At 41.8% G+C, this 25,858-nt stretch overlaps 1 protein-coding gene across 1 annotated transcript in view; it reads left to right on the top strand.

The window, feature by feature from the left end:
• The window catches only part of sema4c (sema domain, immunoglobulin domain (Ig), transmembrane domain (TM) and short cytoplasmic domain, (semaphorin) 4C), a 107,894-nt gene that overhangs the window by 26,716 nt on the left and 55,320 nt on the right, over positions 1 to 25,858 (top strand). The window contains exon 2 of the mRNA XM_031746181.2: positions 8,800 to 8,933. The gene's annotated coding sequence lies outside the window, so the exon portion shown is untranslated. The remainder of the gene's footprint in view (positions 1 to 8,799; positions 8,934 to 25,858) is intronic.

The raw sequence follows: 25,858 nt of genomic DNA on the forward strand, positions 1-25,858 counted from the left end.
TAACACATTTTATGACAAGGCACCCTTAGATCCTCTTGGAGAACATGTTTTTCCAAAATGTGGCCGTTTTATTACACAGTGAACCAGTGAATGCAAAAGCCGGATCATATGATTGAAATCATTTTTATACTCATCAGTGACCCCCCTCTCTCACTGAGGAGGCAAGAGGAACAAAACCAAGCCAGCAAAAAGCTCCATACAGTGGAGGCCATCACTGAATTGATAACTCTCTCTTTAGAATCCTCCACATTCCTGAGAACTGCAAAACAAAAGGGAGAATCTGATTACTCTAAACACCGAAATATGTCTAAAACTGAAAGTTAGTTTTGATTTAAAGGTCATGAATATCTTTTAAACTATATATCACCATATATACTGTCAGCAAATGATCACGTTTCTGGACAGCTATAACAACAACAGCTGGTTAGAAGCTCACTTCATGACAGCTAACGTTAGACTCGAGTGCTCTTAAAATCACAGCTTCCTTCCGCTAAACAGTTTGATGACATTCTTACATTATATGAGATTTTATTTACTAATTGCCCAAGTTTGACAATGTCAAACAATGACATTTTAAAGAAAGTTTCAGTAAAAGCAGGATAAATACCACCTAACTGAGGCTAACAGCAGTTTACAGAGGCTAACAGTAACTAACAGAAGCTAACAGTAATTAACAGGGGCTAACAGTCACTAACAGAGTATAACAGTAACTAATTGGGGCCTAACAGGTCTGCCTGTCATGTTTCATGTCTGCTTGGTTCACGTTGTCAAGTTCGTGTCATGTCTGCGTCTTGTCATGTTTATATGTTAAGGTCTTTTGTTGGTATTATTAGTAAGAATTCAGTTGAGTTTCTTTCTAGTTTCGTTTCTCCTATAACTTCTAATTTATAAGTCTCTCTTTGTGCTCCATCTCCAATTCCCTCTGTATGTTCTACAGTGTTCGCGCTCCTCGTGAGTTCACCGTGTTAAGTCCACATCTTAGTCTGTCATGTGTTTCATGTTGTCAAGCCGATGTTGTCAGGTCCGCATCTCTCCATGTTTCCTGTTTTATTTTGAAAGTCTTGTTTCCATGTTCATTGTGCTTAGTATTACTTTTCCCTGTCGTGGCACGATGTTCATTTGTGTCAGCTGTTTCCCCATGTGTTCCCAATTTCCCTAATCGCCTCTGTGTGTGTTTAGTTTGTGGGTTTTCTTTCATTCTTCGTCAGGTCATCTGTGTTACCTCCCTCCACATCTTGTCATAGTAGTCATAGTCATCTTAGTCATCATAATCATCATAGTTATCACAGTTGTCATAGCTGATTCATAGCTTTTCGTAGTTCCCACAGTCTTGTCAGAGTTTTCATAGTTTTTTAATTTTCCCAGTTTAGGTTTTCCAGTTAACTCTCAGAATAAACGGCTCGCTTTTTGTTTAACCCCAGTTTCATCTCCTTCTATGTCCGCACTTGGGTTCTCTGTTTCACTCTCTCGCACAGTCAGCTCCCACTAACCGTGACACATACTCAGTAGTACTTAAATGAAAGCATTAATGTACTCATGGTACCCTAACTATTCAAAACACCTGACTTGTTACTGTCACTGAGTGACTGCCATGACTTCTTAACATCATATAATGTAATCGTTTCCAAACCTTCAAGCGACATGTAGGAACAACATTGGAGTTGTATTTCTGGCAACCTGATGAAAAGAAGCTTCCACCGTGGTTTTTAGCTGCTAAATGCTCCACAATGTCCCCCCATTAGTTGCTAAGTGTCTAGATACCTGCTGGGCTGAAAGGGCACATTTGGATTTATTAAAGCTCTTTCATTTTTTCCTAAAAACTTACTAATGTACGAATGAATCAAAACAGTGACATTACAGGCTGTCAAACCAAAGCAAATGGCTGAATGATGCTAAAACGTTATAACTCTCTAAAATATGAATTAATGCAGCGTAGCGTTTAAGACAAGTTAGGGATATTTTAAAAAAACGTGACAGTATTTAGGAAAGATTGGTCTTGGCATCAAGATAACCTTTTTACTTGCTGTTTTTTCTATTATGGCTCTTTTTTTTAGCATTTCCATTCAGATAGAGCATTTAATGAGATGGAAAAGTTGACTTGCGACTTGACACCCGTAAACTGTGCGCAGTGAGGAAAGCAGAGATCTTGGAGTGGTCCAGGGAAAAGCTGTGCATGGAACGTTACGAGTTTTATCAGAGGGCGCCTTAGCAGGACGGATTTGTTTGGCTTTACTCCTTTGTGAGACAAATATTGGGATGAATCTCCTCTCTGCTCTGGGCCCTGTTGTGAAAAGGCCAGGGCCCAAGCCAGGGCTTTACCATCACATCCTCCCACTTATGTAAACAGATGTCTCATACACACACACACACACATGCATGCTCGCACTCAGAAACCTCTCACCCAACACACTCACCCCAGTCATTTTAAAGGGCTTTCCCAGAAATACAGTTATACTAATTCCAGTGAATGAAATCCTTTGCCTAAAAGGATGAGTTCATCCCTTTTATTTGTGTGGGAATACGAAGCGCTGCGTTGTGGAATACATCGACAAATGGGGGCATTTTTCTCTCTCAGTGTGTCTCTTCTTCGGTTTTGCTCGCACACCAGGTGCTGCTCAGTATTTTGTGTCCACTGTGGCTCTTGTGGGTTCTGGCACAGTGAGAATAACAATCACAGCTCCTCGGTTCAAACCCATATCAGTTGCCAAAAGCACCGACGCAGACGCCGCTCTTCACACAGGAAATGAGAGGATGATAGTGGAAGGGTCCCACTTCACTGGAAAAAAAAATCACAATTACCATCACTTTATCTGTCAACACCAACAAATGTGGGGAGGGGAGGGGTTGTCACAATGCAGAGACAACAGGAGGTGGAGCCGCTCGTTCGGGCACCGGGCTGATGCGTTCTGATCCACTGCAGAGCGAAAGCCTTTGATAGCATCTGCGCTGTGGGCTGCAGTTACAAAGTTCAGAGCTGGCAGAGCTTTATTTTTTCCTAAAAGTTAGAGCAGTCATGAAATATAAATAGCAGAAATATGGTTTGGTTTCCACAACAATGGGCACGGTCGTTTTCCATTTCTTATCTCTGAGACTGTAGAGAACTGAGACGCTTTAAATTTCAATTATTGTTGCTTTCTAGTGCTTAGCGAACTGTTGCATGTTTTTTTAACCAGCATGTGTGGAATGCTGAACGCCTCTCACCCTGCATCCTGAGCTTGATTCTGCCAGAAGTTTCTTTATGTTAAAAGGGAGTTTTTCCTTCCCACTGTCACCACATGCTTGCTCATAGGAGGTCATTTCATTGTTTTCATTGGTCTGTATCTTAAAATATTTGGCACCTGTTGTTATTTGCAGCTATATAAATGAACTAAAATTGAATTACATGGTAGCCAACTTACAGAAACGGTGAGACGACAAAACAAGTGCAGCCAGCTGGAGGCGGATACATTAACTTTCTCATGTTCTAGAGAGCTCACTAAAAATGGCAGACGACTGTCAGATACGGATGTTGCATGTCTTTGAGTTTTGTTTGGCAACAATGTATCATCTATTGAAGAATTTAGTATTATATGTAACCAGAGGCACCACAACAAGTTATGATTGTCAATAAAATGCAACAATTGGTGCAAAAACACTGGTCAGATGTTGGGATCTCTTGCTCATGCATGCAAAGCTGGGTTTGCTGCTTGACTGCTGCGACATTAATAATTGGTTTACAGACTCAAATTTAGCATCCTGGCTGCCTTATTTCAGTTTATTTTAATGAGCTTGTATAATGTAACATATACTTCATTGATCCCCGTGGGTGAAGTCCTCTCTGCATTTAACCCATTCACTCTGTGAAGCAGTGGGCAGGGATGGTACGTTGCTCAGGGGTACCTCAGGGTAGCTGTTCAGTGGATTCAAACCCCCGACCTTCCAATCATGGGGCCATCACTCTACCTACTGAGCTATCCCTGCCCCTAAAATAGGCTCGTACTCACAACCTCGGCATCTCTCTGCAGGTTACTGTCTTATAAGTACAGCGCGCTGACCGATTGCGCCACTGGAGCTTGTATGAAGGACAGAGTGCAGGGAAGTTATCTGCAAACAAGCTGTCTTTATAACCTGGCTAGGTGAAATATACAGACATATATACCCACTAATCAGTGCTAAGAGCAGAAATATATTTCAACATCTTGGATATCCGCCGTACCACAAAGCAGTTCCCCCAAAAGGCACCAACAACACAGTCAGATACAGTCAAAAAGTCCAGATCAGTTAGTCAAAGTACAGGAAGTGAGGCCTTGGTAGTCCTATCAGTCAAAGCGACCACGACCCTAATTTTTAAACCTTGGCAAAATCCAAATGGGCGAGTTATTATATACTAAAATTACTCACCGAAGAGTTGTTGTGACCATGGAGACAAGGCTTTAAATGTGCCTTTTGTTGCTGTAAAATCGAGCATTTTAATAAGGGAATCTGTGGGGACTGACTCGTTTTCGGCACCAGCCTTAAGTGGAACTGCAGCTCCACATAGGCTTCATTTTTCAGCCCTCCAGGTCGTCGCTTCATTGAGACACTATGATTACCTGGTATTTTTAAAGCATTAGGAATCCATTAAGTATTCGTCTCTGATGACCTTTACCTAAATGTAAGTGGCATCGTGATCCAGCTAAAGGGATTTTTCACACTTTATGAACCCACAAAATGTTTCTAATAATTGCTTATAACCGATCTCTATAGCCATAAGATACATCTTACAAAACTGATATCAAATTCAAAATGCTACATTAGCCACCTTTGCAAAGATGCCATTATTACTCTTTAAAGCCACGTGTCTGTTAAACCTTGTAACGGGAATAGTAAGACAGAGCAGACGCAATATTTCACATAAAGGACGAAGCACAGGGAAGATAAATGCAGTGTCTGCTGTATCAGTCATTTCTATGGTACTCTGAATAATCAATGCTTCAGTTGAGTATGGAGGAATGACTCTCACGAGAGATCTCTGTATGAATTGACCGCCGTGTAGTGACGCTGATAATGGCTCTGGCGAATTGCGTCCATCTTTAATTTTAGCTTGTAAATCACAACCCGCAAGTAATGGGCTGCACTTAGAGAGGTCAGAGTTTATGTGTAAATCATTCTGGAGGACAAAGCTTGCTGTGTCAAGCTTTGCAGCTCTTTTTTTTTTCCCCGAAGGATATTTTTTTCTGATAGAGGGGGTTGGCAGTAGGCGTTCACAGCTCAGATCTAGCTCTGACCTTGGCCAGATGTCCACCAACACCGAGATGTGTGTGCATGCACGCGTTTGCATGTACGCGCTTCGTCTGCCAGGTTTTCGGAGAGTGCTTGCATCTAATAGGGAATGGCAGGCATTTTGTTGGGCTTTATTGCCACATGCCTCTTCCAATCCTGCCACTGATTAGAGCTGCCATTACTGGCACGCCAACGTGAGCGCGCGCTCTTACGAGGCAGACGTTGGCACACGCTCAAAGCTCTGGCCTTTGCATGTGATTAGCATCCCATTGCGTTGTCTTGTGCGGCGATCAAACGGAGCACGGAGTTGTGCTCTTGTCGAGGCCGATCGGGGGAAGTGACGGGTACGACGTCGCTCCACTTTTATCCAACTCATCGGGGTGCTGCCAGCTTAGACAATGTCAAATTTGCAGCTAAGCAATTAAAGGCCCAGGCTGTCACAATTGAGCCTGATGGGGAAAACTCATTGTGGTGGCATGCAGGCAAACACGTGAACACAGATACAGGTGCTGGCACACGCAGACACGCGATACATCCACCCACATGCGCACACGTACAAAGTGTATGTATATTTACAATAAGCATGCAGGCGATTAGCTCAGAAAGTGCAGGTGTAAACTGTTAGTCATTGCTGATTCACAAGCAGCTGGCTGGCTTCCACACAGCCACTCACTGTGCTGCCTGTCAAATACACAGGCAGCCAGCGGCTTGAGGTGTGTGTCCATGTGTATGCGTGTGCAGATGTTCTTGAAATCCTGCTATTAAGCCAGACCTCCTCCTCCACTCCTCTTCCTCCTAGTTTTTGGCCTCACGTGTGCATATGTGTGTGTGTGTGTGTGTGTGCTTTAGTTAATGTGTAGATGCTTTTGCACATTTATGTCTGTGTGGACTTGCAGGGATTTGGCTGCTGCTTTCTCCTGGATGAGGCCAGTGGAAAGCTGAGGTCTGGATGACTTACTTATTTAGGAAAAATACACCAGAGATGGACAGCGTGCTGCTGTGCTGTCACATAATCACATGTGCATGGGTTTGAATTCATCCAGCTCTGTAGGTAACAGAGCCAGTGACCTTAGTAGCAGTGCTATATTTCATTTTGGAGATTTTTTCTCCCCCCAATAACAGCTAAAGTGATTCTGCTGCTGTTACGGTTTCAACAGACATGCTGTCGGTTCAGTCCCAGGTGGAGGCGCTCACCAGAGGGTTAAATGCTCTACCAGAAGCAGTCGACACACATATACACACAGAAATGCTCATATGGCGGATTACTCAGTGGCGTGAGGTTTCCGATTAAGTCTAAATTTGCTTTCCAACACATTCAATTAATTTAACTTGATTTTAAAGGACCTGCCATCAAACAGAGTTTCAGACTTTTACTTAACTTGCTTCTTTACTTTCTTGAAACCATCAGAAGAGTTTCATCCTGTCTTTGGGTGTTCTCCTCCTTTACAAAGTCATGTTAATAGCAGGTTTCATATCTTCACCGGCCAATAAAAAAACATGAAGGATTCCATTCATCTTTATGGTTTAAGAAGATTCTCCTACTTATTATACGTATAATAATCTACTGGGTAGCTTTAAAAATGTCTTTGAACGAAGATTACAACAAGGTTGTCTTTTAGCTCATGAAAAGTTTTAGAGTTCTGCTTTTACATATAAGAATTCACAGTCTCAAGGTTGTCACAATATTCCCATAAATTTGCCAAAAAGTTTAAATTTGAGAACTTTCTCGAAGAGTTCCTTTTTCCTTTTTGGGGAGTTATGCCAAGGTTCTGTGCACAGTTTAATTTTTGTATGTGTGTGTGTGTTTGGTTCAATAAAGTCTGATGAACATCACAACTTTTCCAGTCGATACAGAGGAGCACAGTGTTCATTGAGTGTAGCAGAGTTTTCAGTTTCTAGTTTATTGACAGAAGGGAATGAAGTATGATGGTGTCAGAGGTTTGGGCCTTGGCTTTGTGTGCTCCCTCTTTGTAACACTAGCCGGCCCATACGCTACTGACAGCATCTGCTTGGCCCTTGGCGCCCTCATTGTGATTAGTGAGCCATTGATGTTGACATGAATCTCGGCTTCTGCTCACACACACACACGAATCCCGGCACGCACTGGTGAAGGCACTGAAGTCAGTTATGTGATCTGCACTATGAACTAAGGGAACCTGTGAATGTGAGCCTCGAGGGTTCGGGGGGTGTGTGTGTGTGTGTGTGTGTGTGTGTGTGTGTGTGTGTGTGTGTGTGTGTGTGTGGCTTTGTTTTTCATGTCTAAGATCTGGTGATCAAAACCAGAAAAACCTTGCAGTAAAATTGAGTCAAGCAATTATCTCTGTGCATGGAACTTAGCTCCAAGCCTAATCTTCATACTCACTTTATACTGTTCATATGAAGGAGCATTCAGTGGTACAGTGTAAAGCAGACTGCTCAAATTCATTCTGTTTCTTGCAAAGCTACCTGTCTTGAGCTCATGGCGTCTGGGCTCATTTATTACTCTGTATCTCTTTTTCAGCATTTTTTACTGGTGTATGTGAAACCTGTAGGTATGTTTGTGATAACGACTGCTTAGCACGCTCCAGTTAAAGTTAGAGATGGTTAGCATTTGCCTCTTTTTTGCTTGTTTGGAACATGCATTTGTAAAATCTTTTAATATAAAACTGCAAGAGACTTTATTTGTTTTGGAAAATTTGCCTATTTAGGATGTGGCCAGTGGAGCCCAACCAATTTATCAGTGGACTGATATTATTGGCCCATTTTAGTGTGGCCCATTTAGCCTGTCAGTATCATCATTTGTAACTGCCAGTTAATTAAAAATTAAGTAAAGAAGTAAAGAAGAGATAAAGGAAACACCCTTCAACCATGTTGTGAGTTTCAATGTTGCATATTTTGTCCACCAGGGGGCAGTCTGCAACTTCCCCGGTGGCAACATATGCCACACAACAATGAATTAAATAAGTAACTATAAACATGTCAGAAAAAGCTCTTAATTTTTTGTATGTCTGAAAGAAAAAAAAATATTGGATATTATATCCTAAGATTGAATATTTTGAATATTAATGTTATCACATTATTGTCATTGTCTGTCTTAAAAATCCTATATTGAAGCCTAAATCTGGTGAACTGAAATCTGATGAAAACAAAACCCTTACAGGAAGTTAGGGAGTAAGTTACGGTTACGGAGGATAGTGTGTAAAATGTACTACATTGTCATGCTGGCTCTCTGTTGTGGTTTACTAGCATGTTTCCACTTGTGTTAGCTTATCTTCAAGCCTAGGTAACTAACTAGGCCTAAACTACAGTTTCCAAAACCACAAATTTCACACACAAAAACCACCAGGTGGCACATATTTGTTTGATCAGGATTTTCATGTTTCATGTACGTGGATGTGCAGGTAGGAAGTATATTTACAGTTTTGAATGTGTGTGTGTGGAGACCTCTAATTACATGCAGTAGCAGGTCTTGTCTGACAGAGACATTAAAATGATTAAAGCTGACCTGTCAGTCTCACATATCCACCCCCAACATCCACCACTGCCACTCATTACATCTCTCCTCTTCTTCTCCTTTAGCCCAATGTGACCTTCATGTGCGACGTCTGTCTCTAGTCAACATTCACAACGAAGACAAGACAGAGCGAAAAAACATCTGAAGGAGAGATTACGACGAGAGCACACGGACGCGCGAGGGAGGAGAAGAAAAACAAGTAAGAAAGTAAAAACAGAACAAAGGGTGGAGAAGAAAAACACAGCAGCATCTTTTTCTATCTCTCACTGACAGCATGAACCAGAGAATAGAACAGGAGGAGGAATGGGGGGCATGTAAAATGAGCGAGGAATCAAAAGAAATAAGAAAGTGAATATAAGCAGAAAAAGGAAAACCATGCGGGGGGGAGGGTAGCCGTTGTCAAAACAGGACGTGGAAATTACAACCATTTTCAGGAACTCCCAGAAAGAAATTATTCTGCAGCGAGACAAAGAAAATGGAGAAAATGTATGACAGAGGAGACAAAGAAAGGTGACCAAAAAAGAAAGAAAAAGCTGAATTTAGGCAGGATATTGGATTTCAGATTTCAAAGCATTTTGTTAAGAAAGACACTGAAGGTTACGTCTGTAACAAAGTGTATCTGTGTACGTGTGCGCGTAGCGCTCGCGGCTTGTCCTGACTGTGTAGGTGCAAGTAGAAGGGAAAGGCGGCCATATTTTACCTGAAAGTCGAAAAGTGGAAAACAAAGGGAGAAAAGAAAGAGAAGGAGAAAAGACAAATGGATGATTGAATCTGACAAGCCGTGCACAGAATTTAAAGGTTAGGTTTACTGAAGATAGCTTTTATCGTTATTTCCGTCTTCTGAGGCTGAATGCAACAAAAGTACAAGGTTGGAATTTCTGCCTTAGTAATTTTAGTTTGATTTGCTCTGAAATCTGTGCGTTCCAGCAGCTTAAAATCAGATGAGAGAAGTTGATGAAAGTTTACAGATCTTTGCTGGGTTTCAATTTTCAAAATGTAAAGTTGTTTTAAAGTGCTCGCAACAATCATAGCTGTACAATCGCATACTAATACGATCGCCTCGCTATCACCTCTCAGGCTACAAACTAGCTGCCATGATCATGTGATTAGTGGAAGTTTTGTTGGGGGTGTTAGACGGCATGGGGCAAAAGATTTAGCTGTATGCTCCACTGGGAACATCTTTAGGGAAAAGTAAGCAAACAATAATGGAAATTAACTGGGAACAGGACAATTGAAGTAATTGGAGTTGGATTAATAGAGCAATAGATTAGCTTATCTTAGCATACAAGACAAAAACAGTAGAGGTTGGTAGCCTAGCAAAGATAGTTCCTAATTGCAGCTGTAAAGCATGTTAAATAACTAAGCAGTTCTCTTTGGCTCGTTTGCATATTATGGTGCTGCAGTTGAGTATCATCAGTGTAATCAGGGTATGAACATTAGATGGCTGCTCTTCCACTCATAGAATCCAGGGTTATTTCTGTAACCACCTCACTGTGCTCTGTTTACTTCTGAAAGCAAAACCCGTGCCCTTGTCATAGAACACTGGATGTCACTATGTGCGTGTGTTTGTGTTTCAGTGGGTGGCCACCTCTTGTCTGATGTGTGTAAGATGAAGGGCTCTCTCATTTACAATCAGTTGTCAGCTTGATCGAGCGAGCGAGAGGCACGGCAGACTCGAGTAAATTGCCTCCGATAAAAAAAGTCATTTGTATCCCAACTTCCTCTTCCCAGAATTTAGACACGCACTGGCCAAAGAGGGAACTTGTTTAAACATGCACATATGCACTTGTATACCTTGATATCAACCAGATCATGTGTACTCATAAACACAGAGCTGTGAGTAATCGGCCCAGGGCAACGTTCCTCTGTATCTCCGTCCTCTTTTCTTTTTTTTGTCTTCTGCAGGTTTCTTTCCTGCACTATCGCGTTTCGCTTATCCCTTGTTCTCTCTAATAATTCTGGTGCTCCCTCTCTTTCTACCTATCACTCTCACAGTGTGTGTTTATCTCTGTGAGGATATTGGTTGCCGATCATAAATAGCTTTTTCTCTGACAGCGTGCCATCACAGGCCGAGTGAGCTGGGGGGAGTGGGGGGGTAACAGAGGAGGGGAGAAGTGAGATTGAAAGAGCGATAGAAGGAGGAAGAGGAGAAAAATGCATGCACCGTGCAGGCAGAGGTTATGCACATCACGCCAGCCTGACAGGTGTCGGGTATGCACAGATAAATGTGTTGCGCTTAAATGCAAACACCCACAACACAAACCTGCTCCCTGAACCGCGTGTAGGACACCACAATAAATTCAATGAACACTGACCTGATTTTTTTAATACAACAAAGCCGTCCTTTACCGAAAAACAGGCCTACGTTCCGCTACCTCCTCTTTAATTTGCTGCTCATGCTGTTTGCAATTAACGCGGACTCAGCACTTTTCTGTGTTAAACTGTTACACCGATAAATTCACTGTAATGCACATTTCCTCCCCTCTAATTCCATCAGTACGGCAAGAGTCATGTCGTACTCATTTCTCTTTGCTTACAGAAATCCCCTTTTGATTCGCTTGTTTTGTCCAATCCTTTCCAATTTCCAACTCAACACTTCCTGCAGACATGTTTCACGTTGATAGCCCTCCAGCATTTACTGTAAAGACGTGTAATCCTTTTCTTGGTATGCTTTTAATGAGAAGGATCTGCAGGAAATCTTAGGTCCTTAATGGGACTAAAGAAAACAAAATAGAAAGCATTGGAATTCATTAGTGGATAGTTAAAGGAATAGCTTGACATTTTGAGCAATAAGCTAAATAAAGCCACTGTCCAATTAACTTAGCACAGGAGAAATACATAGAAATGGGGATAGGGTTATTCTGGCTTTGTCCACTGTTAATAAAAATCACATACTAGCTCAGTGCTTAGCATGACTTAGAATGGCGCCCGTCGACTGCAAAGCGATGCATCATGTTATACAATACGCTTTATATAATGAGGAGGTTCGGCCTCATTATATAAAGGCGAATGTGTCTTTTTTCACACACAGCTTAAAGTAAAACGCTAACTACTAATTAATTCCAACTGCTTCTGCTTTTATGTTACTTTCTTTTTTATCTCCACACTTTTCACAACAAAGCTTCACATTAAAAGCTTTTGCGCTAGCCTAAAGAGCGTTGGCTTTTGAACGGCTCTGTTGGTTTTTAATATGAGAACAATCTTTTAAGTGGACCCGTTTTGCTTTGTCTCGTTTTCTGTCATATGCGTCCTGTTACACTGGCAGACGCTCATGTGGCCAAAATTTCAAACAGTGAGGTAAGTTCAGACCGCTCTAAACATTTGATTTCCGACAGTTATTTTCCTGTTTTTGGTTTTGTTTCATGTCAGAGAGAGGGGATAGCCTAGAAGTGCTGTTCACCTGCTAGTCTTACCTTCTGTTTGCCAGCGACAGCCAGTCAGAGGGGTGCAGGATGTAGGATAACTGAGGGTCTAAAGCAAACATAAATTTGCAAATGTACAAGAATAAAAATACAGAGCTGGAGATTTTCATAACCGAGCCTCTTTAAGAAGTGTTAAGTTTAACTACAACTTGTTGCAGTGTATATGCAACTGCATTTTTACTGCAACTGCAGAATTTAGTAGGAAAATTTCTCATTATTTATCCAAACTTTACTTTGTCCTTCATTCGTGCCAGCCACAACGATGATCTAACCATCTATTTTCGTAACTGCTTGTCCAACCTTTCAAACGCACATCTACACCTGCAGCGAGTTTGGAATCAATTAACGGGCGCAAGAAGGACATGCAAATGCAGACAGCCGCAGCTGATAAGCAGGATTAAAATTCAAACCTTCTTTCTGTGAGGCCATGCTGGTAGCCTCCGCACAATCACGCCGACCCCGCCGTTCCTATTATTTGGACGTTTATATGACGCGGTCATTGGTTATATTCAGACAGGCGAGAGATGAATCTTGCCCAAATGCCCTGTCACACACACTTTTACACACACTCGCACGCAGGTTCCCCTCCATCAAGTTTGATGAGGTGAACGAGTGTGAACCCGCCGCATCTGGCATTCCTCTGTCCTCTCCCTCCACGCCGCAGCAGTCCGTGTCTCTCTATTGATCCCAGCTTATCTTCCCGTAAACCTGGACCTCGTTTCTCCCCTCCTCCCATCTCCTCGCTTCACCACCTCCTACCCCTCCTTCCTCCTCATTGCTATCGATCAGCCCGTGTGTTCAACAAAGTAGAGAGCAGGCTGTGGTTAATGCAGAGCTGGGCTGGAGGGGCTCTGCATGAGACTCGTGTATCGCCTTTCTCTCCTAATGGTTCCAATCAGGCTCTAATAGACCCTGGGTTAGCCCATCAAGGCCCACTACTCTCTTCTCGCTCTTCTCACCTTTCACTCATCCTTCCTTCTCATAAATAAATCTCTGTCTCCGCTACATGTCTGCCAGGTGCATTTTTAGCTGATGACTGTTGATTTCGCTAACCGATCCGAAAGCTTTTGCTTCTGCTGAGTGTGCACACGCTTCTTCCAAAATGTCCTGCTTTGCATTTTTTACAGTAATGCTCATTCATTCCTGGGAGCTGCCCGGTAGAACCACAGTTTGCTAAGTTTAGCCATTGGGAACTGCCCAGTACCAAAAGCTGCCTTTCATTATCCCTTCTCTCAGTCGCTGAACATACTGTGTCTCTAGCTGGGTTAAGTGCATTTCTCAAGAGTAGCTTCATTGTTGTGGATTCGGGGGAAAGAGTCTCTTAACATTTGTTGTTTTTCAGCCAGCGATTTAAATGGAATGACAAGTAGAACTAAAGTATGACACACTAGATGCTAGCATTACCTTTAACTAGCAGAGAGGTTGATAGCTTTTGACATTTCTTCTGGCAGGTATGTAACAAAAACAAAGACTTCTAGGAACAGCTTTAAGCTCCTGTTAATTTTGATTTGTGAAAACTTGGATTATGTCATTAAATTGTCATTTAAATAAGTCCTGACAGTCAGTCAGACCATATATTGGCTGATATTAGCTATTTACTGATATATCAGAATTAGCATTTATAAAAACCAAGTACAATACAGAAAAGATGGGAGAAACACCCTTCAACCAGTGTTAATGTTACACAGTTTTTACACCATTTGGAGCTGACTGTGACAGACGGCCCCGCCCCTCCCTGAGCCTGGTTCTGCTGGAGGTTTCTTCCTGTTAAAAGGGAGTTCTTCCTTCCCACTGTCACCAAGTGCTTGCTCATAGGGGGCTGTCTGATTGTTGGGGTTTTTTCTCTATTATTATAGGGTCTTTGCCATATAATATAAAGCCCCTTGAGGCAACTGTTGTTGTAATTTGGCCCTAAAAATACAAATGAGTTGAATTGAATTGAATTGAACTCGACAAAGGTCATGTGTTTTCATGCCTCCATCAACTAAAAAAATGTAAACTGTGTATTTTCCTCTCTCTCTCTGATGTTTATGGACCAGTTTTGGTGCTGAAATCTGTAAAAGGTCTGATGTTTGTCCTGTGTGCTATAAAAAGCCTGTTTGACATTTATAACAATTTTTCTTAGAGAAGCAGCTTTGTGGCTTTGGTGAGAAAGAGGCTAAAAGCAGACATCTCATGACAAATGTTTTTTTTTCCCTCTCTCTGCTGTTTAGGACATTCTCCAATCATGTATTTGTTTATTAGGGCAACTCAATAAAGAGCAGACATGCGCCCAGTTGTGGTCTTGTGTATGCATGTCTATGGCATGCGTTCAGACTTGTGACGTAAATTCTAGAAAAAGTAACTATACAGAAAAATAACCACAGTTAGCGTCTGACATGCAGCTTGCAATTTCAGATGTCAATAACAAAAAAAGAAAAACACATTTAAATCCCAGAAAAGAGAACTTATCATAAACCTAATCGTTTACACAACAGTCGTGTCTCACCCGTTCAGTCCTAGACAAATATCGTCTGTCATTCCACTTATCTCTCCGTCAGTGTCCACCCTCCCCACCTTCCCACCACCGCAGAGATGTGTGGGCCGCTCGTATAGGAGTCCAGCTAGGTGCAACCTTTATGCCCTATGGCACCTCACTGGGATCCAGGGCTCTGGGCTCAGCATGAACTGCTGAACTCTTCCCGAAAGTACAGACCTGAGGAGAAGGGAGAGGACAGAGAGAGTGGGAGGGAAAGCAAAGGAGTGCTACTGGACAATTAGCCCCCCTAGGAGCATAGTAGGTGGTTCCCCCAAGCTAGAATACACTGAGAGTATTTCAGCAAGGTGCAGCCAAAGAGAAGGGGAGACAGTGTGTGTGCGTGCGTTTCTGTGTGTGTGTGTCTGTGTCGTGCACGTAGTGTAGTTTGCATTCATATGCCCTGCAGTTGTTGTTCTGAAATGAGACAGAACATCGGGTGCCCACAGGCGTCAATACGACCATTTCTATTATTCAGAGCTGATTACAGCGCGGAATCATACAGTGGTGAATACTTTTTAATGAGCTCTGAAATACAACAGAGAAAGTTTATCAGATTTTTTGTTTGTCTGAATCTGGCTGGCAGGGAACAACGAGCCTATTTGCCTGAGTGATTTGATTAGTGCGCTGGTGTGTGAGGAGCAGGTTGCAACATATGTGAGTGGTAACTCTGAAATAAATGAATGTGCGCAACTGCGGTAGTACTTAACGACACGTGATAAATCATCCCTGTTATTGTTTTGTATGTGCGTACAGCACCTGTGTTTATTGGGCACATGAATTCATGCGTTTGAATACACGTGTGCTTTCCATTTTAAGAAGTACGTAGATATATACAAAAAACCAAACGAGCCCAAATTTGTTTCTTTGTGTCCACGTTTGTTTCAGCCTTCTATTCACAAACCAGTCCGCCGCCTAGAGCAAGGCTGATCGACCTGTGACCAAACAGTAATCGTGGACGAGTGTGCACACACTTTTGTATCTGCGTTGATGACAGGTCAGACAGCACTATCCCAGCATCCCCTGGGCCTGCACACAGGGCAGGCAGGTCACGGCAGGGCAGAGTGCACGTGGATTTTACCGTTTCCTCGCTGCAGTCATGTGTGCTTGTCAGAAACAACACAGCCGGGCTGACAGCACAAGGTCATCCAGAGAAAAAAGGGAGAGAGAGTTAGATGGAGAGGCTGGGAGAGAGAAAAACAGACAGTGTGTCTGCCCGTGCATAAATAACCTGGTTATTGTTGACTTGCTGCGGTAATCACATTTCTTAAATGTCATGTAAATGAAAAACCTAGTTTCAGGTTAAAGGATTACAATAAATCTCTTACCGACCTAGATGCACACTGAAAATAGCTAGAGCACGCAGTGCTACTGAAACAGACAGCCAACAGATCAATACACCCACAACCGAGGCAAACAGTAGATAAACTTTAAACTGTCGTTTTAGATTTCAAGTTCATGTTTAGTTGACCATTTTTGATATAATTTTCTTAATCGATGGGTTGACCAGAAAGCTGGAGGAGCAAAGAGCCTTCATCTTAACAATAGACTATATAAATGTGCTAATATATTCAACTGAATTCAGTTTTAGTTATAGTGCCAAATCAGAACAACAATCACTTCAAGGTCCTAAAGACCCTACAATCGAGAGACAAAACCTCAACAGTCATATGACTCCCTTACGAGCCAACACTTGGCAACAGCGGGAAGGAAAAACTCCCTTTTAACAGGAAGAAACCTCTGACAGAACCACACTCAGGGAGGGGCAGCTAGGTGTTCTGTAAATGGAATAAGTGTTGTCAGTCTTCTTTATGCCTGGCATGAGCATTTTGGTAGACTAGCAGATTTAGCTTCATTTAGCCAGCAGGGGCCGCCTCCTCTAGTCCTTGAATAAGTCAGGTGACACTGGAGCTGGATGGGAAAAGGTCCCATTTGCCACGCTCTATGACCTCAATAAACACTTAGTGGTTTATTGAATACAACATGATGTTCGTTTGGTAAATTATGGCCCAGGTGGGAGTCGAGAAAAAGAAGAAAAAACAGTATACGCTTTGTGACACGCCCGGATGGCTACAGCAAAAATACTCATCTAACCAGGTTTCACACCAGGGCTTTTTCCATTAGTGTAACATTCAGCACGTCTTTTATGTACAGTCTATGCCAGGGGTGGGCAACTCCAGGCCTCGAGTGGTGGTGTCCTGCAGGTTTTAGATGTGTCCCTGATTCAACACAGCTGATTCAAATGGCTAATTGACCTCCTCAATATGTCTTGAAGTTCTCCAGAAGCCTAGTAATGAATTCAGGTGTGTTGACCCAGGGTGATATCTAAAACCTGCAGGACACCGGCCCACAAGGCCTGGAGTTGCCCACCCCTGGTCTATGCCATCAGGTTTCCTATAGCACATCATTATCAACCCCAGCTGGATTGTTTTTCCTGATCTTTGCATTTGCCCGGATTAATATATCACTTTTAAAGTGTAGTCCAGCTGTGCTATACAAGTACATACATTTTTTTTCTTAAATTTTATGATCTTGACAAGGTTTGCTCATTTTATGGATTTTACCACAGAAGCTGACGCAGTGATGCAATTAACTGTTTTAGTGATTGGTCGGGATTAAACTCTGGACCTCAAGGGCACAGGGTGGAGTACCGGTGATTAAAGCCATTTATATGCAGTGAAAACTCCCCACTATAATTTAAACTTGAGATGTTGTCTTAGGTTGGTTGCCATCTCCTTGAGGGAGATAATGATTGCTGCAAAGGGATTTCATAGATTCAGTCAGATACCCCTCAAAATATATTTGATACAGCTACCGTGTTAGCATACAATTGCCTATTTAAACATCCTGCAGACACGGAGGAGCATTAGCATTCATTTGAAGTTGTAGCTGTCACTTCATGAATATCCAATATTCACTTTCCTTCTAGCTGTTGTTTATTTTCTATCTTCTTCAGTGAGATGTCTGAAGCCTTAGCTGCTAAATCATTCACTGCTACCTGCTGTGGATGGCAACAAAGCTGATAAGACGGGTGAGCCTCAATTAAAACATTAAAGCTGCAAGCCCTGAAAGCAAAACAATTAGCTAAAAGATGCTAAAATGCCTCCAAAGCTGAGGGGGGAACTGCAGCTCCTGTGACAGGTCTCCATGAGTTCATTAGGATGGTAATCCCTTCCAAATACATGTATCTGTTTGATCCATTGTTGATCTAAAATATTTAGTCTTGCAGCTTTAATTTGTGATCGGGAGCTTTACCAGCATGTTAAAATGATTGAGCTCAATTTACCTTTGAATTTTTTTTAAATATTTGCAACCGTTACATCACGTAGCCGACTCGAATCAGGGTTCAGGTGTTGTCACGGCATCTGTAGGTGTTAAATGGCTACGCTCAATCCCCAAGTCTTTCGTCCACAGTCTGCTTCTATCAACCGTGTATACGCTGTCGCAGACCAAAGGCACAGATGGTCCCGCTGTTGTCAGCATCTGCACGTCAGCGCGTCTGGTTTCATCTCGCCTTGACCTCCTCTTCTATCAGTTCCTCGGGTCTGAGCAGGTGTTTGGCCCGCAGTCAGAGTCCAAATCAGATCCATTTCATCTGTAATCAGCTGGAGCCCCTGGCACTGATGGAAGAGATCAGAGCGGCGATTAAAGAATTATAAGCCGACCACGCCTGACCAGCCGACCATGACACGGACAAGGAGGCGAAACAGAACGGGGGGGACGAGTTTGTGCCAATGAGGGGGAGCTACAGTAGGGATGAAAGGAAAGATAGAGTTTTGAAGGCTGGCAAAATGTCCCAGGGGAGGGACATGAAAGAACAGGGCTCTGGGGGAAGTGAGCAGTGAAGGAGGCTAAGATGTTACTCTATGTGTTCTCACGGGATTCGTGTGTGTTTGTGTGGTTTTTTTATTCCATCAAGTGGAAAGAGGTCATTTAAAGTCAAACGCGTTGCTCAGTTCTGCTTCAAATTGGGGTAATTACAATGGGAAGTAAATTCCAATCACCATGTGAAAAGAAAGTTAATGACATTAACTTGATGTTTTTGAACTGCTTGATGCCCCAGCGCTGTTTAGCAAATCATTAATTGTGAGAAAATTGTGGCAAGTCATGTGCTCAGGTGCATGAAAACTGACGGGTGGCTCACATACTGATGACAGCTGCTTTAAAGGAGCTCAAATAGCGTTTAGGAGCCGTTCACAAGGTATAGGATGTATCAGAAAGACCATCGCCATTCATACACACACACACATCAAGTCTCTATGTGGAGCTGATCAAATCCCCCTTTGATTATCTTTCATCTGTGCCAGCTCAACAACAGCAGCCTGCCTAGGCTGTCGGCACAGATACACACACACACACACATCTGAAAACACACAGGTGTTTATTGTGAGCTGGTCAGCATAAAGAGACTCACTTATTTGTTTACACCTATTCACTGATATGCTAGTTATTCTGTCACTTAAATGAAGGCTTGCTCATGCTTGATATTGCTTTAAAGCGTATATGCAAACCAGAGGGCTCTCATACACACATACGCACGCACACACACTCTACCTGCTTTAAGTGACCACCTGCGTCTGTGTACTCTCAGATGGAGAGTGCACATGGAGTGGGAATGTGTGTGTGTGTGTTTTACTGTCAGTGTCTACTCCATTAGTGCCACACTCTGAGTGAAATCGCTGCGTCAGATGTGTTAGGTCCAGCTCTCTGGACTGGATCTAGCTTCTCAGTGTACTGCCATAGAGCAGTGGGGTCTTCCACCCCCTTCCTCCAAAGTCCGGTTGCACACATGGCTCTGGAGGACTGAGAGAAAATAGCAAATAAGTCCATGACTTCCTTCCCAACAGGTGAACTGAAACATGATATATTTATTTTTTCCTTTGTTTTTATAACCGTTTTGCTCAGGACTTAAGCTCCGTACTTTAAAATCTTTCCTTTGATGTATCACCACAATTTTTAAACATTTAAACTCCAGGCATTTAGCTAAAGTTTTACTTTAAGAAATGAATTTAGACCATTAAAAAACTGTTTTTAATCGACCTGTGTTTTTAAAGGCTGGTGTTTAATCAAAAGGTTTTAGCAGAAAAAAAAATTAATTTATGACACAGCTTCCTCTAAGGCTCCCTGATGTATTCACAGAGTTTAAAACACCATTATGAACCCTTTAGAATGCTTTTTAATCATAAAAATGAAATAAGGTGATCTCATGTAAAAAACTAAATCACGTTAAAAAAAAAAAGTTATTTTGGGGGGAAAAAAAGATTTTAATTTGATGTCTTTGGGAGCTCTATCTGAACATAGCTGAGCTGAAGCTGAACTGACCCATAAATGAAACTATTCCTCTTTTAGGAAACATCTGTCAGCTGTTGAATAGAAATTCCTTCTTTGAATAGTCAGAGCCACAACATCAATGAACGTTTAAAGACTATTACTTGAATCTGTTTGCGATAAAATAATTTTTTTGCCAAGCATTTTCTCATATTCAGCTAAATGATATAGCACCAGTTCAAAGTAATGGCCCTAAAATGTTAAGAGAGCTCTCCAATGATTGGCTGTTTCCCAGTCAGAAAATGCAGTGGACAAGAAGGACTCTCTTTTAACCTCCAGCAGAACCAGGTAGGCGCAGCCATCAGATCAGTTGGGAGTTTGAAGGGAAAGAAAGAGAGAGATAACAAACGACACACAGGACAAACAGAGTCTATAGGAGAATAAAGAAGGGAGTGCAGGAAAGGTGCACACTGCATCAATAAATTGTGTGTTTTTCTATATTCGGTGTGGTGCACTGCCTGATTCTCCCCTGTTTAAAGACACTGGCAGTCTATGTTATGTTCTATAATTACTGGACGTGATCATTCCCAGTCATTATGGAACATAACATAGATGCCATTTTCAATAAAATTGTGTTTATGCAAGTAGCACTTAATGTCATTGTTAGATTGCAAGCACGTCAACAGCAGCGCTATAAACATGTAGAGTTCTGAAGGTGTTTATTTTATGTTTGCTGGTTAGCTCTAATCACAAGCAATAGCTGAGACTTATAGAAATGTAATTGTTTTTGCTGGTATTCATTCATACAAGCTGCACATCAAGGAAGCACTTCATCCCTACTGTGACAGAGCACTTCCTCACAGGGGGTCATCTGATCTGTCCCCAATGTTGTAGGTTCTTTACTATGAAGTATCTTGAGATGACTGTGTGACCTGGTGCTATATAAAAAAACTGAAATAAAAATGTTAAAAAAAACCCTTAAACCCTGATATAAAGCAAATTATGTGTTTGCAGAATAATTTCAGGTATTATTTTGTTATTTCTAGTAATCATTGCTGTAGCCAAATTAACTCTACGGTATTGTTTTTTTTGTTGGTTTCGTTACTGGATTTCATAGTTTCAGTGTTCTCGTGCTCTTGATGTTTTAAAGACCGACCAACTAAGACTGTTTTTGTACCAACAAACTCCTTTCTGAATGTTGATAAGCCTTTGCAGGCACAAAAAAAGAAAAAAAAAGCCCACACGTCTGACCATTAATGCATCAGCACTGCTCCAGCTTCCTGCTATGATGATTTCAAAGTGAAGAGAACGCAGCATAAAAGTCCTTGAGTCGGTCTTAACTCCCTTCGTCCATGAGGTGTGAAATCGTTTGATCCAGCTTGTTTCCATTTTGGTGAAACAGCCTTTATGTAGCTGTGAGAATTTTCATTTGTGTGTGTGTTTTTAAATGCTGTTGGAGCAATAAAAAGTGCAGACAAAGGGGAGGGTACAGGGTTGGAGTCGAGAAGCAGGAAGGAAGGAAGGAAGAGAGCTGACGGTAGCTTCTGTGATAGTTTTGAATGAAGGCAGAATGAAGGACGGGGGCTGTCCCATAGTATATCCTGTCTGTGTGAGTCTGTGTGTACTTGTCTGTGTTTGCGCATGGGTGGGGTGGTGGGGGTTAACTAACATTAAGTGTGTGCTTGTGTCTGGGTGGAGGGCGGTGGGCGATGTTGGCTTTAAGTAGCGTGCAAAAAGGTCAGAGGTTGGGGTTAAAAGTCAAACAATGCCTGGAAGGAGTAGCAATCAGTTGGGGCAGGAAAAAGCTGCCAGGAAAGGGTAGGTGGGTAAAATGAAGGGCAGGAAGAGGAAAATGGGAAAAAGAGATAAAGTGGTCTAAGAGGACAGAGGAAGGCTGACGTTCACACACTTCGAAGTATCAGAGCTATGTAGCTTCTCCCTACAGGGGCTCATCTTACCTCTAAGCACACTCGAAAAACACACAGAGACAAAAATACAGACACGATGACAAAACAGACCCATGCAGGAGCTCTGTAACCTAATCAGAACATGTGGCCTATTTCTCTGTATGTTTTAATGAGCCCTCCATTGTGGAGCGCTGACTGATATTATTAAGCTGCCGAGTCTCAGCTCATTAGCTAAACCAGGCTCAACAACAACACCAGCAGCTAAAAGATGATTTGATACCGCCTGCAGAGTTATGCGACACCACAGGACCTTAAAGAGGTCGTGGGGAGAGGCAGAGCAAGTGAGTTAATTCGGTCATTGGGAATGAGTCGGACTAAATCTTGCTTCCTATGACACAATAAATAAGAACAATACATAACAGGCAGAGTTCAACCACCTCTTTTGTAAAGCTTCCTGCAAATTAGCCTGGAATATTCAGTGTTTCTTCAGTCGTCATCAATACTGTATAGACAACACTGCTGCAGGTGCATATTTTACAGTCTGTTCTCACTTATGAGAATGCTGTGGTTTTCTTTGTCAGCATTGTATGGTTTTTATTAGAGCACTTAAATCATTCAAACTGCATTGATGCATGGGATAGATTACTATGACTTGATGATATCTCACTTAACTATAATAAACTGGAAGAAAAGACCAAGGTGTCTATTCATTACATAAAACCTGTTACATCCAATGAAACATCCCAGATATCTTGTTTGATAAGGCGTCTCTAAAGCTTCCCACAGCCTCGAGCAAACAAGCACGAAACCCCAAACTAAACATAATGCTAAGCTTTGCCATAGAACAAAGTCCCCACAATCGAACAAGTCCCCGCGTGTTGGTGTACAGTCAGGTTAAAGCACCCATCTGGCACAATAAACATGACCACACACACAGAGATACACTTCTAAAAAGCATGTCTGACCTTTTGCGAGCAATTTTTTTGAAATGTATTATGGGTATTGTAGTATCAGTTAATGCTATATTGTACATTCCGCTTTAAAGATGTTTGCACTTGACTGACTTGAAACTAGTTCTTCAACGTGACTTATAAGTTCACACACAAGGGTGATATAAATATATTATTTATTTTTATATATATATATATATATATATATATATATAGATATATATATATATATAGATATATATATATATATATATATATATATATATAGATATATATATATATAACTTTACAACATGACAAAGTCTGTGTGATGCCGTTTTTTCGAATAAAAATATTAGAATGGATGGTGTTTATTAATTAACTTGATAATGATTATTTCTCACTATAATAACAACAAATTTGGATTTGTTTTTCCTCCAGCAAGATGTTTTGACCATGAGAATTTGAGAAAATTAATCTGTGATAGTATAAATCCAAAAATTAGGCATTACCACTACAAATAATTTGGTAAATTTATGCTCAAATTATATAATTTTTGTAACTTCCTCTCGGTTACCCGCAATCTGTTCTTTTCCAAACAGATATTTTAGGCTGACTAAAATACTTTTAATTTTATTGTTATTTTTTTAGCAGCAGAGTTTTAGGTTTTAACTGTTCCCACTAAGGAGACATATGCATATGCCACCTCATGCGTCACTCGGCGCAGGACTCAAGGTTTGTTTTTGTTTGTTTGTGTTTTCACAATGCTGTCTTTTTTGTGTAGCTGGTTCAAACACTGCTGCTTTTATCCCTGTACATTTGCAAGGTGTGATGTGAAACTATCATACAATGTCAAGTTATCGTCATAGAAACCAACCCCGCACACACTGTCGGAAGACTCCCCAATAATTTGCTCTCCAGCTTCTTCCTAGTGCCGAAGGAAAATGATACATGGACACTAGAGCTGTACTGAATAGCATCTTTTGGGCTTTGGAGCTTTAGTTGTAATCAACAGTGAATAATTTAAGCTTTGCCTCATGAGTGGGGTGAGGGGAGGGAAGAGATGGGTGACTCATGTCTAGTTTTATGGCTGCAACACAAGATTTAAAAACAATGACTGAGCTGTTTCAGCTGTATCTGCATGTTAAATAATCACCGAGAGGGAACTTTAGATACAACAAAACATCTCTTACTTTTTTCTTACTCTGCATGTCTGCACTGACCGAAGCCAAGCTGCTTACCTGACACAGGGGCAGAGAGAGTGCAAACACTGCTGGGATACAGTTCAGAGATTCTTTGCTGGGCCAGCAATGAAAAACAACAATACAAGCTGAGACGGTTTATTTTGATATATGAAAATTCAAAACTGAATACTTCTCTGGTGTTGAATATTTGGATAAAGCCCTATGGTGACACACGAGAGTTTTAACATCATCATTTAAAAATCAGAAGGCATCTTATATTCCAGGTGGCAATCACAGATAGATGGGTTTTGAATGACTTAATGCTGTCACGTGTTCCAAAACTGGAAAAGAACACACGTGATGTAAATAATTAGTTACATTTTAAAGAACTTCCCTCTTTTTTGGCCTTTTCTGCTTTATTTGATAAACTTAGTGAAGAAAGGACAGAAAATCGGTGGCAGACATGCGCAAAGGGCTGTGGCTCGGACTCAAACTTGAACCCAGGCCGACCGCTCTCGGTCATATGGCATGTGGTCGCTAAACCGGCGTCCCACTAGATTTTCTTTTTGAAGATTCCAAAATATTGAGTTGTTTTTTGTTCATCTTTTTTAGGGACACTGAACTGTTACGACTCCATGTTGTTAGTTAGTCAGACAATCATGTGATCATATTTGCACTGATTGGCTTGGAAGCTTAACCACGTGACAAGTTCTTTCTTCGAGGATGAATTGCAGTGTGCACTTCTGCTTTCTACTGCAAACACTACACAAGCTAAGAGACGGTTTTACCTTACTGGCAATATTTTTTATGCTAAACAGTTCCGTTGTTGAAATAGCAGAGAAGATTAAAGAGGAGATGATCAAAAAAAGACGTGACAGACAAAGGGGGAGGGAAAAGAGAGTAAGGTATACAGAAATTTTAAGCTTTTCTGCAGACAGACAAGACAGCTTTGAATCCCTCTTCATCATCTCGCTCTGTTCCTCCTCGTTCCCCCTCTGTAGTGTTTACATGCTGCTTCTTCGCTTAATCCAGCCTTCGGGATGCCTACTTCACTTCGTTACCTCTCAGCCTGGAGATGGAACCCTTGGATGATGAGGGCGATTTTTTTTTCTTCTTCTTTCTCCATTTCTCTACCGCCATCTCAATCTCTTCTCTGCTCACTCAAGCGTTGGCTACACCAAAGCCTCCAGCATCGATCCAATAAAGCTGGTAGCCCCGCCATTGCAAAGCTCGGAGAGCCCGCACCCCCAACCTAGCATTTGAGCACGCTCAATTAAGAGCGTGTTAATTGAGAAGGCTGGTGTGGGGGTACCTCTTTTTTATACTTTTAAAAAGTGTAATCAATAACTGTCACACTGGGCAGACGTGAGCTTACACACTCAAACCGCACACACATACAAACACATACACAGATCTCTAAATCTCAATTACCTCCCCTGCCAATCCCCTAAATAGACCAAATATTTGTTTGCCAGCACTGGAATGTATTATTCACACGTGGGAATAGATGTGGGCAAAGGAGTAGAACTCTGCGTGCTACACACACTGAGGTGGTTTCTGCCTTTGTGCTGGGTTAAAGTTTGACATTTTGCGCCTGTTTAAAAGTCAATTGGATCCCTTCTCCAATAAGCACGCATCATCAAAGGCACCATTTCGCTCGCTGATGCACAGCAGCAGCAGGTGCAGAGGGGGAAGCTTACAGGTGGTTTGCGTGCATTTGTCTGTGTGTGGAAGTACTGTATGTTTCAGTTGCTGTCCCGGCACTTAAAAATGACATTTACAGTTGTTCCCAAGAGTCTCCCAAATAATCACAAACAGGTAAAGAAATAGTAAACATGAGAAAAAACTGTTAACGAATACTGTGAACAGAGTATTTTGTACGCTTTTCTTGAGACCTTT

Source organism: Oreochromis aureus, linkage group 12, assembly GCF_013358895.1.
Source record: "Oreochromis aureus strain Israel breed Guangdong linkage group 12, ZZ_aureus, whole genome shotgun sequence".
In the NCBI taxonomy this organism is placed as follows: domain Eukaryota; kingdom Metazoa; phylum Chordata; class Actinopteri; order Cichliformes; family Cichlidae; genus Oreochromis; species Oreochromis aureus.